This window comes from Leptonychotes weddellii, chromosome 4, assembly GCF_054177405.1.
Source record: "Leptonychotes weddellii isolate Sample4059 chromosome 4, ASM5417740v2, whole genome shotgun sequence".
NCBI lineage: Eukaryota > Metazoa > Chordata > Mammalia > Carnivora > Phocidae > Leptonychotes > Leptonychotes weddellii.
Window position 1 is genome coordinate 33931860 of NC_138372.1, and position 18540 is coordinate 33950399.

The following is an 18540-nucleotide window of genomic DNA, read 5'->3' on the forward strand; positions in this document are numbered from 1 at the left end:
GGAGGCAATATAATAAAGATGGTTTCAAATGCAGGGGCAAGTGGCCAATCATTCTTTTCTTTCTTAGTCTAATATCTCATTTTCATGAAAAAGTTATCAAACGAAATGGAAGACAGGCAAAGAAACACCAACATCTGTATAACTGATGGGGCTTAAAAAAGAACCCCACAAAAATATGAAACAGAGTATCTAAAACTATAATCCAAGAAAACTGTGGAAGTGAGACAAAATTTAAATGTACATATTAAGAGGCCCACCTTATCCCTGGAAAAGTTGGAACAGAATAACCAATACCAAATATACCCTAATAAAACTATTCAACATTGAAGACAGAGAAAAGAAAATCCTCAGAGACTCCAAACAAAAAGACCAAATGACTTTTAAGGGGACTAAAATTAAGGCAGCAACATACTTCTCAAGAACAATAAAGAAATCAAAACAAGATTAGAGCATTTTCAGGGTGCCTGGGTGGCTCAGTCAGTTAAGCATCAGACTCTCGATTTCAGCTCAGGTCTTGATATCAGGGTCGTGAGTTCAAGCCCTGTGTTGGGCAAAAGATTAGAGCATTTTCGAGAAACTCAAGGAAACAAAGTAGCAGTAAAGTACTTTTATCCTACCTTTATATCCAGGAAATTTGTCATTCAAACAAGTATCAAGTCTACCAAAAAACAGGTATAAACTTGCATGAACTCAGAAAATACTATGCTCATGAGCCCATCCTGAGGAATCTAGAGTGGTTGAGCTTCATCCAACTAGGAAAACTTCATTAAAGAACTGAGGTGCACATTTCATAGATATAATTTTAGATCTCATTCTAAAATAAGGATTGGCACATGGGCAGAAGGATATCGCATAAACACTAAAAGTGAAAATAATTCAACTAAAAATAGGAGGAGATGGGAGGGAGAAAGGGGAAAGTAGAATAATCACTAATTGTTGGGAGCCTGGCACGTTTGATCTTTTCTCCCTCTGGACCTGAGGCCTCTGCTGCAACCATGTTATGCCAGATCCTCAGTCAGGCCAAGAAGCATCTGAGCTTGATCTTCCTCCTCATATTTGTTGGAGTGGGATGTACTGGAGCAGCACTGTATGTCTTGCACCTGGCATTGCTTAATCCAGATGTCAGTGGGGATAGGAATAATCCAGAATCTTGGAGCAAACTGGGCCCCCATGTTTAATACAAGTTCTGCTCAGTGAATTTAGATTACAGCAAACTGAAGAAAGAAGATCCAGACTTCTAAATGAAATGTTTCAATATAAAGCTGCTCAGAATGACGGCCTTCCAGACGCCATCCTCACAATTTTCTACTTATCCAGGAAATATGTCCCCTCTAAATGCATGAAATCATGTTGGTGTATTGTGTTGGGGTTTACACTGATTAATAAATATCTGAAGCTTGAAAAGAAATGATCATTAATAATTGTATAGGTAATAAATGAAAATCAAAGGCTATTATTAAAAACTGACAAACCGTCAAATAACCAGTCACAAAATACAAATACTATAGGATTCCTCATATATGTATATAAGGTACCTAGAATACCTAGTCAAATTTGTAGAGGCAGAAAGTAGAATAGTGGTTTCCAAGAGAAAGGAGTATAAAGAGGAATTATAATTTAATATGTATGGAGTTTCAATTTTGCAAGGTGAAATGAATTCTGGAGATGGATGGTGGTGGTGATGGCACAATAACATGAATGTAATTAATAGCACTAAGCTGTATACTTTAAAAAGATTAAGATGGCAAATGTTATCTATATTTACTACAGTTAAAATGACAAGCCAGGTAGCAAAAGTTTAAATAAGGGAAAGGGGAGTTAAGGATTTATGGAAGGACTAAACACTATGGTAGCCAGAGAAAAAATATAAACCTTCTTAAATATCAAAAGATATATTTTAAAAGAGCAAAGAAGACATACCACATAGAGAAAGGAACACAGTGTACTGAATTGAATAATGTCCCCCCCAAATTCATGTTCACCCAGAACCAGTGAGTAGTTATTTGTTAGGGAAGCCTTTAGGAAACTAATAAACACAGTAACTATAATATAATACACATAGTAAAGCATAATAATGTGCAGTGTTGAGTCCAAACGTATCAGTCATTTCAACAAATAAGAATGGGAATGACTTGTTTACTAAAATAAAAACATTTTCAAATGGACTCATAAAGCAAAACTGAACTATGTGCTGCATGTAAGAAAAACACATAAAACAAAGCAATTCAAAATGTCTATAAATAAAGGGATGGACAAGGATGTACCAGACAAATGAAAATAATAAGAAAATTGGGGTTGCAATCCTGATATCAAACAAAGTAGAATTTGAACAAAAACTCATTAAAAGCCAGTTTTTATTTTTTATTTATTTATTTATTTTTAAATATTTATTTATTTATTTGTCAGAGAGAGGCAGAGAGCACAAGCAGGCAGAACGGCAGGCAGAGGGAGAAGCAGGCTCCCCGCTGAGCAAGGAGCCCGATGCGGGACTGGATCCCAGGACCCTGTGACCATGACCTGAGCTGAAGGCAGATGCTTAACTGACTGAGCCACCTAGGCATTCCAAGAAGGTCAGTTTTTAATGTTAAAAGTCAGGATATCACAGGGCACTTGGCTGGCTGGGTTGGTGGAACATGTGACTCTTGATCTCAGGGTTATAAGTTCGAGCCCCACGTTGAGTGTAGAGATTACTTAAAAATAAAATCTTAAAGTCATGATACCACAAGATATAATACTTATGAGCATATACACACACCAAATAACACAGCAGTACCTATTTAAAGCAGAAAACTATAGGAAATGCAAGGAAAGATAGGCAGGATCACACTAATAGTAGGAGTCTTCAACATACTACTCCCAATACAGGACAGGTCAAATGGACAAAAATAAGATATAGAAGATCCAAACAAAATAATAAGGCAGAACATATGGGGGAAACTATCAGACACCATACCTAATAATAGAGAATTTATCTTCTTCATAAGAGTGCATGGAAAATTTACAAAAAGTGATCACATATTAGACCAAAGAAAACATTAATAAGTTCTGTAAAATGGAAATACTACAAACAATGCTTTCTAATTGCAATACAACAAAATTAGAAATTTTTAAAAATAAAAAAATAAGAAAGCTTTTCACCCAGAAATTTATAAACCTTCTATTAAACACCTTTTGAGTGAAAGGGATATACAAACAGAAATTAAAGCATTTCTGAAAAAATAATGATAATAAAAACATTACTAATCAAAATACATAGGATATATTTAATCAATGAACAAAAAAAATTCATAACCTTAAAAACACATAGCAATAAGAAATATAAAAATCCATCCTAAAATTCATATGGAATCTCAAGGGACTACAAAGACTCAAAACCATCTTGAAAAAGAACAAAACTGAAGGACTCACACTTCTTCCTAACTTCAAAATTTACTACAAAGCTATGGTAATCAAAAACAGGGTGGTAACAGCATAAAGACAGACATATACCATGTATGAATGGCATACAGAGCGCAGAAATAAACTCTCACATATATGGTCAAAGAATTTTTGACAAGGATACTAAGACCATTCAAGGGGGAAAGGGACAGTCTTTTCAACAAATTGTTGCTGGGAAAACTGGACATCTACATGCAAAAGAGTGAAATTAGACCTTACCTATACCGTATTTGAAAATTAACTCAAAATAGGTCAAGGACCTAATTGTAAGACCTAGAACAATAAAATTCTTGAAAGAAAAATAGAATTAAAAGCCACTGGATTTAGTAAGGATTTCTTGCACTGACACCCAGGTAACACAAGAAAGGCGCAGGTAACACAAGAAAAGGTAGACCAATAAGACTTCATAAAAATTTAAAAACAGTATCCATAGAGTAAAAAGGCAACCCACAGAATGAGAGAAAATATTTGCAAATCATCTATCTGATAAGGGATTCAGATCCAGAATATATAGAGAACTCCTAAAACACAATACCAGAAAACAACCTGATTCAAAAATGGGTAAAGATCTTTTTTTTTTTAAGATTTTATTTATTTATTTGAGACAGAGAGAATGAGAGAGACGGAGAGCACATGAGACGGGGGAGGGTCAGAGGGAGAAGCAGGCTCCCCGCCGAGCAGGGAGCCCGATGCGGGACTCGATCCAGGGACTCCAGGATCATGACCTGAGCCGAAGGCAGTCGCTTAACCAACTGAGCCACCCAGGCGCCCAAAAATGGGTAAAGATCTTAAGTGGACGTTTTTCTAAAGACGATACATGAATGGACAATTAGCACATGAAAAGAAAAGATGTTCAACATCACTGATCGTTAGGGAAATGCAAATCAAAACTATAATGAGATACCACCTCAGACTTATTAGGATTGCTACTATCAAAAACCCCAGAAAAAAACCTCAGACTTATTAGGATTGCTACTATCAAAAACCCCAGATCCCAGGGTCCTGGGATCTAGTCCTGCATCGGGCTAGTCCTGCATTGGCTATTGGTAAGAATCTGGAGAAATCAGAACCCCTTGTGCACTATGGGTAGGAATGCAAAATGCTACAGCTGCTGTGGAAAACAATATGGCAGCTCCTCAAATAATAAAAAAAATAGAATTATCATATGATCCAGGAATTCCATTTCTGGGGAAACCTTCAAAAGAATTGAAAGCAGAGTCTTGAAGAGATATTTGTACACCCATGTTTCTAACAGCATTATTCACAAAAGCTAAAATATGGAAGCAACCCAAATGTCCATTGATGGATGATTGCATAAACAAAATGTGATGGAATATTTTCAGTCTTAAAAACGTAGGAAATTCTGACATATGCTACAACATGGATAAACCTTGAGGACATGCTAAGCGAAATAAGCCAGTGACAAAAAGATAAATACCCATAGTTTCCATTTATAGGGTACTTAGAATAGCCCAAATCATAAAGACAGAAAGTACAATGGTGGTTGCCAGGGACTGAAGGGAGGGGAGAATAGGGAGTTACTGTTTAATAGGTATAGAATTTTAGCTTTACAAGATAAATAGGTTTATGGGGATGGATGGTGATGGCTGCACAACAATGTAAGTGTATTTAATACCACTGAACTGTACATTTAAAATATGGTTGGGGCACCTGAGTGGCTCAGTCAGTTAAACGTCTGCCTTTGGCTCAGGTCATGATCCCAGGGTCCTGGGATTGAGCCCACATTGGGCTCTCTGCTTAGTGGGGAGCCAGCTTCTCCCTTTCCCTCTCCCTGCCACTCTGCCTGCTTGTGCTCTCTCTCTGTCTGTCAAATAAATAAATAAAATCTTTACAAAAATAAAAAAATAATTAAAAAAATAAAATATGGTTAAGATGGTAAAGTTTACGTTATGGGTATTTTACCACAATAAAAAAAGAAAAAACCTACTAATACGTGTGCGTGCATGCGTGTGCACACACACACACACAGACCCACAAAGCAAATAGAAATAGGAAAAAGAATGAAAGAATAAAATACAGTAGTCCTCTCTTATCTGCAGGGATATGTACCAAGATCACCAATGGATACCTGAAGCCACAGATAGTACCAAGCCCTATATAATCTGTTCTTTTCTTATACACACATACTTATGATAAAGTTTAACTTATAAATTAGGCACAGTAAGAGATTAGCAACAATAATGAAATAAAACAATTATAAAAATATGCTGTAATAAAATTTATGTGAATGTGGTCTCTTGCTCTTTCTCAAAATAACTCATTGTACTATACTCTCACCCTGCTTCTTGTGATGATGTGAGATGATAAAATAGCTGTGATGAGATGAAGTGAGAAGAATGACACAAGCTCTGTGACATAGAGTTAGGTTACTACTGACTTTCTGATGATACATCAGAAGGATCATCTGCTTCCAGACCACGATTGCCCATGGGTAACTGAAACCATGGAAAGCAAAACCATGGATGAGGGAGAACTACTATAAATATATTAAATCCTAACTTAAAAACTAGAAAAAGAATAACAAAATAAACCAACACAGAGTATAAAAAAATAAAGAAAATTGCAAAAGTTAGTATGGTAAAGAACAGAAAAACAGTAGACCAAATTAATAAATCAAAAGTTTGGCTCTTTCAGGACGCCTGGGTGCCTCAGTCAGTTGAGCATCTGCCTTTGGCTCAGGGCATGATCCCAGGGTCCTGGGATCTAGTCCTGCATCGGGCTCCCTGCTCAGCGGGGAGCCTGCTTCTCCTTCTGCCTGCCGCTCCTGCCGCTTGTGCTCTCTCTCCCCCACTCTTTCTCTCTGACAAATAAATAAATAAAAATCTTTAAAAAAATTTTTTGGCTCTTTCAAAAAAATCCATAACAGACATATATTAGCTAATTTAATCAGGAAAAGAGGGAGAATGCACAACTATATGAAGTAAGAAATGACAAAGGGAAAATAAAAATTAATACAGAGAAATTTTTTAAAATTTAAATTTTTTATTTTATTTTATTTATTTATTTTTTAAGATTTTATTTTTAAGTGATCTCTACACCCAACATCAGGCTTGAACTTCCAACTCTGAGGTCAAGAGTTGCATCCTCTACTGACTGAGCCAGCCAGGAGCCCCCAGAGAAATTTTTTTTTAAAGATCAGAGAAATTTTTTAAAATCATGAGATTACTGCTTCTATCCAAATAAATTTTAAAACCTACATGAAATGGAATATTCAGCGTACCAGAGTTGACCCCAGTAGAGATAGAAAACTTAGACTAATTTCCACAGAAGAAATAGAGAAAGTCATCAAGGAACAATCCCCACCAGAAAAAATAAAGGACCAAAGAGAAGAAAAAAAGAAAGGAACAGAAGAAGTATTTGAAACAATAAACGACTGAGAACTTTCCAAAATTAATGATAGACACCAAACCACAGATACAAGAGATGCAGAGAATACCAAGCAGGAAAACATCAAAAAATCTACACCAAAAAGTCAATATGCACATTCTATTCAAACTACAGAAGATCAAAGACAAAAAGAAAATCTTAAAAGAAACCACAGGAAAAAAACACTACCTACAGAATAGCAGTGACAAAAATGACATTGGACTTCTCTTCAGAAGCCAGGCAGAGAAGAGAGTGGAGTAAAATATTTAAAGTGCTAAAAAGAAAAACACACCAACCTTGAATTCTTCCAAATTACCCTTAAAAATGAAAGAGAAATAAAGACTTTCTCAGACAAAAATTGAGGAAATTTGTCACCATTAGAACTGCTTTGCAAGATAGTAAAATCTGTTCTTTAGAAAGAGGGAAAATGATATAGTTCAGAAGCTCAGATCTGCATAAAGAAAGAAAAACATTAAGAATGAATAAATGAAGTTAAAACAAAACCTTTTGTTTCCTTATTTTTAATTGATCTAACAGATAACAATCTGTTCAAAATAATAAAAACAACAATGTATTCAGTTTTATAGCTTAGGGAGAAGTAAAATAAATTATAGCAATGTTATAAGGGAATAGGAGAAAAATTGGGAGTTGGGAATACCCTGTTATAGGGTACTTGCAAGTATTATTTGAAAGTGGGCTTGGATTAGTTCTAAATACATATTACAAACTCAAGGACAACCACTAAACAAGGTAAAAAAGAGTATAATTTATATGCTAAGAGAGGAGAAAAATGGAATCATATAAAATGCTCAATTAAAACCAGATAAGGCAGGAAAAAAGTGGAAGACCAAAAAGAAAAAAAAAGGCAACGAATAGTAAGAAGTAACAAATATGGTAGCTATTAATCCAAATATATCAATAATCATATTAAGCATCGATGGTTTAAATACACCAGTTAAAAGATCCCTGTCAGAGGGATTTAAAAATACCCGAACTATATATTGTCTACAAGAAACCCACTTTAAAATATAAAGATACATATAGATTAAGAGTAAAGGAATAGAGAAAGATATGCCATGCTAACTAACCAAAGGAAAACTGGAATAGCTATATTAACTTCAGATAGAACAGATTTCAAAGCAAGGAAAAGTATTAGGGAAAATTTATTAGGGATAAAAAAGGGCATTACATAATTATAAAGGGGTCAATTCTCCAAGAAGACAACAATCTTTAATGTGAAATCACCTGGGCGGCTAAGTCATTTAAGCATCTGCCTTCAGCTCAGGTCGGGATCCCGGGGTCCTGGGATCGAGCCCCACATCAGTCCTGCATCAGGCTTCCTGCTCCAGGGGGAGCCTTCTGCTCCCTCTGCCTCTGCCTGTCTCTGTCTCTCATGAATAAATAAATGAAACCTTTCTAAAAAATGTGAGTGCACCTAACAACAGAGTGTCAAAATATATAAGGCAAAAAATAATAGGACTCCAAGGAGAAATAGATGAATCTACTCTCACAGTTGGAGACTTCAACACTCCCCTGTCAGTAATGGACAGATGCAGCAGTCAGAAAACCAGCAAGGACATAGTTGAACTGAACAATGTCGTCAGTCAACTGGATCTATTTCACGTCTATAGAACACATCATCTAACAACAACAGAATACACTTCCTTTACAAGCTCACAGAGAACATTCTCCAAGATAGGCCACATTTGGGCCATAAAACACACCCTAAATTTTAAAAGAACATAAATCATATGAAGTATGCTCTCAGACCACAATGGAATAGAAATCCATAACAGAGAGGTAGTTGGAAAACTCCAAAATAGTTGGAGAGTAAAACACACATTTCTAAATAACACATGGGCCAAAGAAATTTCAAGACAAATTTTTTAAATTTTTTAACTAAATGAAAATTAAAATACAACTAATCAAAATTGTGGGACACAGTGAAGGCAGTACTTAGAGGGAACTTTATAGCATTGAATTAATATATTAGAAAAGAAGAAAGATCTAAAATCAACAATCTAATCTTCTGCCTTAGGAAACTAAAAAGAGAACACATTAAATCCGAAGTAGGTAAAAAAAAGGAAATAATAAAAATTAGAACAGAAAGCAGTGAAACTAAAAATAGGAAATCAAGGAATAAAATCAATGAACCAAAAGTTGGTTCTTTGAAAAGATCGATAAAATTGATAAATCTCTAGCTAGGTTAACTAAGAAAAAAAAGAGAGAAGACACAAATTACTAATATCAGAAATAAAAAGGGGACATCACTACTGATTCTATGGGCATTAAAAAGATAATAAAGGAATATTATGAACAACTGTATGCCCATAAATTTGATAACCTACATGAAATGGACCAAATTCTTAAAAGACATGATCTACCAAAACACAAGAGAAACAGATCATCTAAATAGGCCTATATCTATTAAAGAAATTAAATCAATAATTAATAACCTTCCCAAAACAGGAAGAACCAGGTCTAGATGACTTCACTGGTTTATTCTGTCAAATATTTAAGAAAGAAATCATACCAATTCTTTACAATTTCTTCCAGAGAATAACAGAGGGAATACTCCCTAATTCATTTTATGAGGCCAGACATTATCCTAATACCAAAACCAGACAAAGACATTACAAGAAAGGAAAGCTACAAACCAATATCTCTCATGAAACAGATGCTAAAATCCTCAATGAAATATTAGCAAATAAAATCCAACAATGCATAAAAGCAACTATACACTATGACCAAGTGGGATTTATTCCAGATATGCAAGTCTGGTTCAACATTCAAAAATCATTTAATGTAATCTATCACATCAATAAGTTAAAGAAGAAAAATCATAGGACCCTATCAAAAGATGAGTGAAAAAGATCTAACACAATCTAACACCCATGCATGATTAAAAAAAACACCTCTCAGAAAACTAGGAATAGAAGGGGATACATATCATAATGTGTTGGTCAAAACCCATACCGTGTACAATATAAATAGTGAACCCTAAAGTAAACTATGGACTTTGGTTAATAATAATGTATCAATATTGCCCCATCAAATATAACAAAGGTACCACACTAATGCATGATGTGAATAATAGGGGAAACTGGGTAAGTGGGGGCAGGGGAGGAGGTGAGAAAGTATATAAGAACTCTTTGTATTTTCTGCTTAATTTTTCTGTAAACCTAAAACTCTCTGAAAAATAGTTTGTTAATTTTTAGATTTATTTTAGGAGAGAGACAGAATGAGCACAGGGTGGAGGGGCAGAAGGAGAGGGAAAGAGAATCTTAAGCAGACTCCATGCTAGGTGGAGAGCCCTAAGCAGGGCTCGATCTCACAACCCTGAGATCATGACCTGAGCTAAAACCAAGAGTCGGACACTTAACTGACTGTGCCACCCAGGCATCCCTAGTTCTTATTTAAAAAACAAACAAACAAACAACATACTACAAAATCTCTTTAAATAAATCAATGTGATTCCAATACATGAATAAATAGACAGACCAATGGAATAGAAAAGAAAGTTCAGAAATAAGGTCAAATACATATGTCAATTTAGTATATGATAAAGGTGGGTTATCTCAAATCACTGGAAAAGATGGAACTTTTAAATTAAATTAAATTAAATTTTTAATTGAAGTGTAATTAACATACAGTATTATATTAGTTTCAGGTGTACCAGTTTGTTCTCTGTATTTAAGAGCCTGGTTTTCTGTTTGTCTCTTTTTTCTTTGTTCATTTGTTTTGTTGCTTAAATCAAAACATCTGAGTGAGATCATATAGTATTTGTCTTTGTCTGACTTGCTTCACTTCCATAATGCCCTCTAGGTATGGATGCATGTTGTTGCAAAGGGCAAGATCTCAATCTTTTTATTGCTGAGTAATATTCCATGGTATATATATATCACAGAAAAGATGGAACTTTTAAATATATGGCAATGGGACAACTGGATAACCACTTAGAAAAGTTAGATCAACACTTTGTACCATACATAAGAATAAACTCTAAATGGATCAGAAATCTAAATGCAAAAAGAACAAAATCACACAAGCACTGGAAGAAAAACATGGATGAATGTCTCTAGTTTGGGTATAAGGCAATGGGTCTCAGCTGCAGATAATTTTCTAAAAGGTTTTATTTTTATTTTTTACTTTTTGAGAGAGACAGAGAGAGAGTGTGTAAGCAAGCATGAGCAGGGGTTGGGGGGGGGAGTGGAGGGGTAGAGGGAAAGGGAGAGAATCTTAAGCAGGTTCCACACCCAGCACAGAGCCCAAATTGGGGCTCAGTCTCACGACCTTGAGATCATGACCTGAGCCAAAATCAGGAGTTGGATGCTTAACCAACTGAGCCACACAGGCAGCCCAGCTGCAAATAATTTTGACCCCAGGGGACATTCAGCAATGTCTGGAGACATTTTCAGTTGCCACAACTATCAGAGTCCTACTGGCATCAAGAGGGTAGATGTCAGGGATGCAGCTAAACGTCCTACACTGCACAGGACAGCTCCTCATGCAAAAAAGACTTATCCAGCCCAAATTGTCATTAGGGCAAGGGCTGAGATCCCTAGAACAGGGGAAGGCTAGTGACTACTACTTAAAATCCAGATGCAATAAAAAAAATATTGATAAATTTGACTACATAAAAATAAAAATTTTGAATAGGTTTTATTTTGAACAAATTTAAGTTTCCCCTAATACTTCGCATTTTGGTTTTTTATCATAATTATGTAATATAAAGAAATAGTAAAGAACTTTTTCACCGAGTCCTTCATAAATGCCCCCAGACCCACTCTAATGAGCCATACAAATTTAGCATTTTCTGTGTGGACCATGATGTGGACAAGTTTGGAAGTACTGCTATCTATAATGCCCATCTGTGTCTTAAATTGTTAACCTAAACTGCTTCTCTGAGTGTCCTCCTTATAATATCTACATTCCTGTGTGTCTATGTGTGTGTGACTGTGCATGTGTAGGTGTGTCTTGCAAATTTCCTTGAGACAAATATATTTGCTAAAGTAACTATATTTTATGTTTAATATTTATTCAGTGCAAGGCACTGTCCTAAGTGCTTTATGTATGTTAACATATTTAATCATCACCACAAACCTAGGAGATAGGTTCCCTTTTATCCCCATTTTACAGATGACCCTGAGACAAAGCAGTGAGTAAACTTGCCCAAAGTCACACTGCTACTAAGTGGTGGAGCCAAGAAAGGATTCATTAACTGCTTGATAAATATTCTCTATTATGGTGTTGATGAATAGTAATGTTGAATTGCTTAAAAAACTTAATCTATTGGGGAGCCTGGGTGGCCCAGATGGTTGGGTGTCCTGGGATCAAGCCCCATGTCAGGCTCCCGGCTCAGCAGGGAGTCTGTTTCTCCCTCTCCCTCTGCTTCTCCCCCTGCTTGTGTTCTCTCTGTCTCTCTCAAATGAATAAATCTTAAAAAAAAAAAATAGGCTTACTCTATTTCAACTTTTATTTTTATGTTTTGCCAAAGCTATTTTTGAATGGAGCTTCTTTTTCTTTTAAGATTTTATTTTTGAGTAATCTCTACATCTACATCTACATCCAACATAGGCTCGAACTTACAACTCCGAGATCAAGAGTCGCATGCTCTACTGACTAAACTAGCCAGGTGCCCTGGATGGAGCTTCTTTTATTTTTTTTATTGTAATAAGAACTCTTAACCTGAGATCTACCCACTTAACACACCTTTACATACCCAATACAGTACTGTTAACTTACAGATCTCTAGAACGTATTCATCTTGTGTAATTGAAACTTTATACCCGCCAAACAACTCCTAATTTTCCCCTTCTTTTGAATGCATGTCCATGCTCACTCTGCTCCTGTATTCATTCCTATGTTGCATGAATGTTTTTAGTTTGTCATTATTCATTCGTTATTACTGCAAACACTGCACTAGAAGTCATATGCCTTGTGTGCTTTGGGATATTAAATGTCCCCTTGTTATATTTGTATTAATAACAATTGTGCATAATGAACATGGTATAGAAAACTTCTGACAGGACTACTACTATAGATCTAGCAAACTCTTCTAAAGCAGCACTGTCCCTATAAAAGCTCCATTAAGAACAAGAATGTTTTCTTTTTTCACACTGAGGCCTATTTTTCTAGACAGATACAACACAGTTATGACAGTGCATGGACTTGGGCCACCCAAATGCAAGAAATACCTGTGTACTGTTGTAGAATTTTGATCATCTCTTGTAAGCGTTGGCCCTGAGGGCTGAATTTGAAAATGATGTCATGGTGATGTAAGAAGCTGTGTAAGTGATAAAAGATGATTTTTCTGGCTTCAAACGTTGTTTTAACATAAAGATCATGGGTGCTAGAAGAGAAAGCAGGGACAATATGTCAATGAATGACTTAGATGATGGCGAACAAGTGTCTTCCTTGCTTTCCTGTCACTGACCTGCTTATCTGGCAGTTGGTCTCCTGGCTGAAAGCACATTTCAGAAGTATGCCCAGGGTCATCAGGTTGATGTGCTCGTAGACCTCCACCACTGTGTCCTGAGAGCTGCAAATCTTCTCCTACTTACGCTGGCACAGGAGGTCAAGATCAACGACATCATCATCATCAAACTGCCTTTATCTGAAAGCTCCTCCCTGACCCTGCCCTTAGGATGTAAGGTTGACAAACCTGACCTAGGAGGGGCCAGAGGTCATGTAGGTAAATTAAGCAAGTGCTTACTTGGCATGAGGAAGGGAAAACTGCACCCAGCTGGGTGAGAAAGGGCAAAGAGCAAACCAGGTCTGGTAAATGACTGAGTTAAGTATCTTTGGCCTTTCAGTTATTACCATAACTGCATTACAATGGATCAGAATCCCAGTAAAACAGACCTATAATTACAAAGGGTCTCCCCAGGGCTTCCTCCATCTTCAATCCCCAAATTGCTAGACACCCCACCCCACCATCACTACTGCCAAACACCATAGCCACACTTAAAATAAACTTAGAACATCGTAAAAAACATTTTCATTCAGGGGCGCCTGGGTGGCTCAATCGGTTAAGCATCTGACATGATTTCGGCTCAGGTCATGATCTCAGGGTTATGAGATCAAGCCCTGCTTAAGATTCTATCTCTCCCTCTGCCCCTCTGCCCTCTCTTTCTAAAAAACACAACACAACAAAAAAGCCAAACACATTTCTTTTTTTTTCCCCCTTGACTCAAGGTGATTTTATTTTTTTTAATTTTTTATTATGTTCAATTAGCCAACATATAGTACATCATTAGTTTTTGATGTAATGTTCAGTGATTCATTAGTTATGTATAACACCCAGTGCTCATCACCACACGTACCCTCCTTAATACCCATCACCTGGTTACCCCATCCCTCCACTCCCCTCCCTTCTGTAACCCTCAATTTGTTTCCCGGGGTCCAGAGTCTCTCATGGTTTGTCTCCCTCTCTGATTTCTTCCCATTCAGTTTTCCATCCCTTCCCCTGTGGTCCTCTGTGCTAGTCCTTATGTTCCACATATGAGTGAAACCATATGATATTTGTCTTTCTCTGCTTGATTTATTTCACTTAGCATAATCCCCTCCAGTTCCATCCATGTTGATGCAAATGGTAGGTATTCATCCCTTCTGATGGCTGAGTAATTTTCCATAGCATACATCTTCTTTATCCATTTTCAATTCAGAAGTGGGGGACAGGGAGAAGCCATGAAAGAAGCAGGTTTGGGGAGTGACTCCCAGTTACGTGCTCCCTCTGTCCACTTTACTTCTCCCCCCAAGTGACCTCCTCACACTACTTGAGATGTTTTGTGACTGAAACGGCCATAAAGTTCCCTGTTGAAAATGTATTTGTCATAATAAGCAATCTTTGTGTAAAACACAAATAAATCTGGTTAGAGTCAGATCAACCTACATTTGTTGAGCACCTATGCCATAGCTCGGGCTGTTATGCATTTGGAAATCTCGGGAAAAAAGACAGATTTTTTTTAAAGCTTTTACCCAAATGTCAATTGTTTATTCAATTGCTTTCATCTTGAATTATGTAAGTTTTACTGAGTAAATAAAGTAAATTTAGAAGAAATGAGAACAAAGGGGAGGCTCAAGGCTAGAGGCACTTGGGCACAGTTCAGCAGAGGATAGGAGTTATGAGCTGGGCCTCAGGCACAGGCGGGATAGAGAAACAAGGAAGACAAAAGCGGTTTTATTGAAACAGATAAACCCAGTACCACTACTGGCTAATTTGCAATTGTGCACAAAGCTGCACAGCACCAGAATAGAAGGAGGATGCCCCCCGCCCCACACCCCCTAGCCCGTACCTCTGGTTCTCTACCAAGAGTGAGACATGAGTCTTTATACCCCAACCAGGGCGACTGAGGTTAAGTCCGCTTCTGTAAGAACCCAGCCAATCGGCTGGTAACAGTGGTTCTTTCTTGGCAAAAAGAATGGGTTTGTAAATGAAGGTGGAGGGAAACTTTGGCTTTGTTTGTGGGGTTTGAAGTGTTTCTGATAGAACTTGTATTAATGAATTACTTGTCTGATTTTCAAACAAGTACAAATTTAAAAATTTAAAATATACCATGTACAAGTGGAGTTTTGGAATGGACCTCATTTATAAATCAGAGACCACCCATAGGAATATTCCTCTGCCAACATCCTCTTGCCCCTTTGAAAAGCCCAAGTCAGCTTCTAATGATCCGCCACTATCCACAAGAAGAAACTCAATCTGCGAGTTTAATGTAGACACTTATCCTTTGACAGGGTCTTTGTGACCACCAGGCAAGTTCATTCTAACTTCCACACCTTTGTTCATGCTAACTAGAATTCCCTCACCTGTATTATCCACATAATCAAGTCCAGCTCATATTTCCTGGCAAATCTGAGTCTTCTCTGAATCTGAAGCCAATATAGCTTCAGATGTAGCTGGCCCTGGTTCCCTCACCTATCATTTATAGTACTTACCATCTGAATCTCACTACTCGGTACTTGGTTTACTGCCATAGGGTCTCAAAATATATCTAAATCAGATGACCAAATCCTCATCATTTTTAATCACCCAAAGAACCAAAGCAAAGGTTTACATAGACAACTCTTGCTCAGCTGGTAATTGCACATTGGGTAATTTTTAGGAGCCATTCCCCTTTGACTTTCACTACCCACTACACATGTCGAATACATTCCCTGTTGGAAGCATTCTGCAACACACCAGAGCACTTTTTGTCCCTTCACTTACCAGCATTGTGTTCACAGAATGGGCCATCACCTCAACATATGATTTCAAGATGTTAACATTGAACGCAGGAGTTAGTAGTTCACGGTGCTGGAACCACTTGGGTCTGTCTAGACTCACCAGTCCTTTTCCTTGAGAAATAAAAGGAACGAAACCTCATGCCATTTTATTAGATGAGATGAGGAAGGAGAGGTGAGGAACACAACATCATGGGGTGACCGTGGCACACAGGTAGTCACAACAGAGTGGAAATCAGAGCAGTGCTCATATATTAAGTTGGAAGTCAGTTTGATGCTTACATCTGGGATGGATGTATTTAATATTGTGAGGAAGACCCCAAGCTTTGCAGCCTGATGAGTGTGCTGATCCTGAAATCACCAGCTACTATCTGTGTAGTAACTGAGTAAGTCACTTAATCTTCCTGAGGCTTGGTTTTCTCAATGATAAAATGTGATAATAAGCATCTACTTCACTGTGTTGCTGTGCAGATTAAATGAAGGTGTATACACGAAGCACCTGGACCAGCCTCTAGCTTGTGGTAGAAACATAACAAATATTCGTCTCCTCTTGACTCTAAACCAATCCATAAACCACGCTGTGAGCACAAAATTTATAAGGAACTAGACCCAAGTATTCACTCTGTCCCCAGATGTCTCCTCCTTGAGCCTTAGCCTGTGCTTTACACCTATAGATGATACGAAATGGAAACACTCATCAAGGTCAATGCTTTACAACCTTCTGTTGCAAGAAAGATCATTAAAGATTTGGCTTTAAAATGACCTTAAAGTTTATTAATATGTGATTTCCATCATTCATTGAGAGCTTACAACATGTCAGGCTTGTGATGCATGGTCTGGCGCTGGTCCAATGCCAGCCATTACACTAAGTGTAGAAAATATGTGCTTCACTTAATCCTCACAATGGCCCAGAGATGTAACACTCATTAGATGTTTTCCCCAAAATCACATTCAAATAGTCAGTGGGAGGCAGTATTCAAATCCAAGTAGCTCTGAACCCCAAACCTACAGTTTCTTTCATTTATTTCCTTCTTTGTCTAATATAAATACCAATTACAGGACTAAAAGTCTTTATTTATCTGCTCATGGAATACTGTCAAACTATATTTCAGAGCGAAACTGCACTGGTTTGCAAATGGAAATAAAGGAACTCCAAAAAGAAAGGGGAAGAACCAAGAAAACAAGAGAGAAGAAAGGATAAAATAAAGGATATAGATGTGAGGTTGCAGTTTTAAAGACAGAGATGGGACCGATTCACACACATGTGCCTTGAGAATGAGACTTTGGGGAGAGAAATGGACAAAGAGGGTTCCTAGGAAGTTGTGCTGTGTTGACTTAGCACTCCCTCTTGATCTTCCCCCTAGATAACTTGCAGTATAGATCTACCTTCTTCTTAATGTTTTTGAGCATTCTGATTTGTTTCTTTGGAATACTCTACAATAGCAAGGGGACCTCAAGTGAGAGAGTGAGCCACTCCGCTCTCTTGCACATACATACCAAGACATGGAATCAAGAACTTGTACAGGTACTTGGACTTGGCATCTGCAGAGTCAAGGAGAGGAAACAAACAACAGCATTAGAGGGAAATTACCAAAGTTGGAGAAGGTTCTCTTCATTTACCTTCACTAAGCATAAATAGCAAAAAGGAGCCCAGGGCTCACCCCTTATACCCTTGGCAGGCTTAGGAAAACCACAAGTCTTGGTTGAGGAACCAGAGAACAATAAACCTAGGAGACAGAAAGAACACAAACCCAGATTCTTCCCTTGCTTACACTTTCTCCAACGGAAACAGATTGCCTGAGGGTTACCAAGTTTCCAGAACAGGATTTGGGACAATATATTATATCCTTCTTGGAAAGTAGATTAGTAATTATAGCAGAAGCTGGCAAACCACAGAAAAGGGGGGACAAATGCCTCTTGGGGTTCTTGTAAACTCTAACATGGAGGTATTTTATAGCTCATGTCCTTTAAGAGGTGAGCAAGAAATAAATCAGGGCTGGGGTCATGGGAAACATGGAGACTTTCAGGGAGAGTCTGTTTTCCTTTATTAGGTTTTACTAAAAGTAATGGAGACAGTGGACAGGGAAGAAAGATTAGAATATAAGATTTTAGTTAAAACTAAGTTAGTTAAAACAAAGATGATGGAGCAAACACCAGATATTTTAATTTTGTGCTATGAGATGATCCACCACAAATGCCTTGAAAAAGGCTTGGATGGGGGAGTTAGATGACTTGTACCCCAAAAGGAAACACAGTTGAGAAATATGCAGAAAACAAAAAACAAAATTGGGACCACAGTCAAGAGGTTATACTGGTAAATGAATGATCTAGCATTCAGGTTTACGGACTGAATCAGCAGGGGCAGAGCTACTTCTGAATTCCCCTGAAGACTTATGCTCAAGCAGGGGGTTGAGAGAGTAGGGAGTATTGCTGACACTGAAGTCACAAAACCAAGAGGCAAAGGAAGCCCTTGGTGATCCGGTGATGCCA

The 18540-nt window shown here is 37.4% G+C and overlaps 1 long non-coding RNA gene and 1 pseudogene across 1 annotated transcript; one reads left to right on the top strand and one right to left on the bottom strand.

Moving 5' to 3' along the window:
• The first annotated feature begins 995 nt into the window (after positions 1 to 995).
• LOC115942402 (cytochrome c oxidase subunit FA4 pseudogene) lies at positions 996 to 1241 on the top strand (annotated as a pseudogene).
• Positions 1242 to 12533: 11292 nt separating this feature from the next.
• Positions 12534 to 18281, bottom strand: LOC145721261 (uncharacterized). Its single transcript, XR_014144855.1, has 3 exons — positions 17548 to 18281; positions 13262 to 16164; positions 12534 to 13177 (listed from the first exon to the last, which is right to left on the bottom strand). It is a non-coding gene; the product is annotated as an uncharacterized LOC145721261 (long non-coding RNA).
• Between the last annotated feature and the right edge of the window lie 259 nt (positions 18282 to 18540).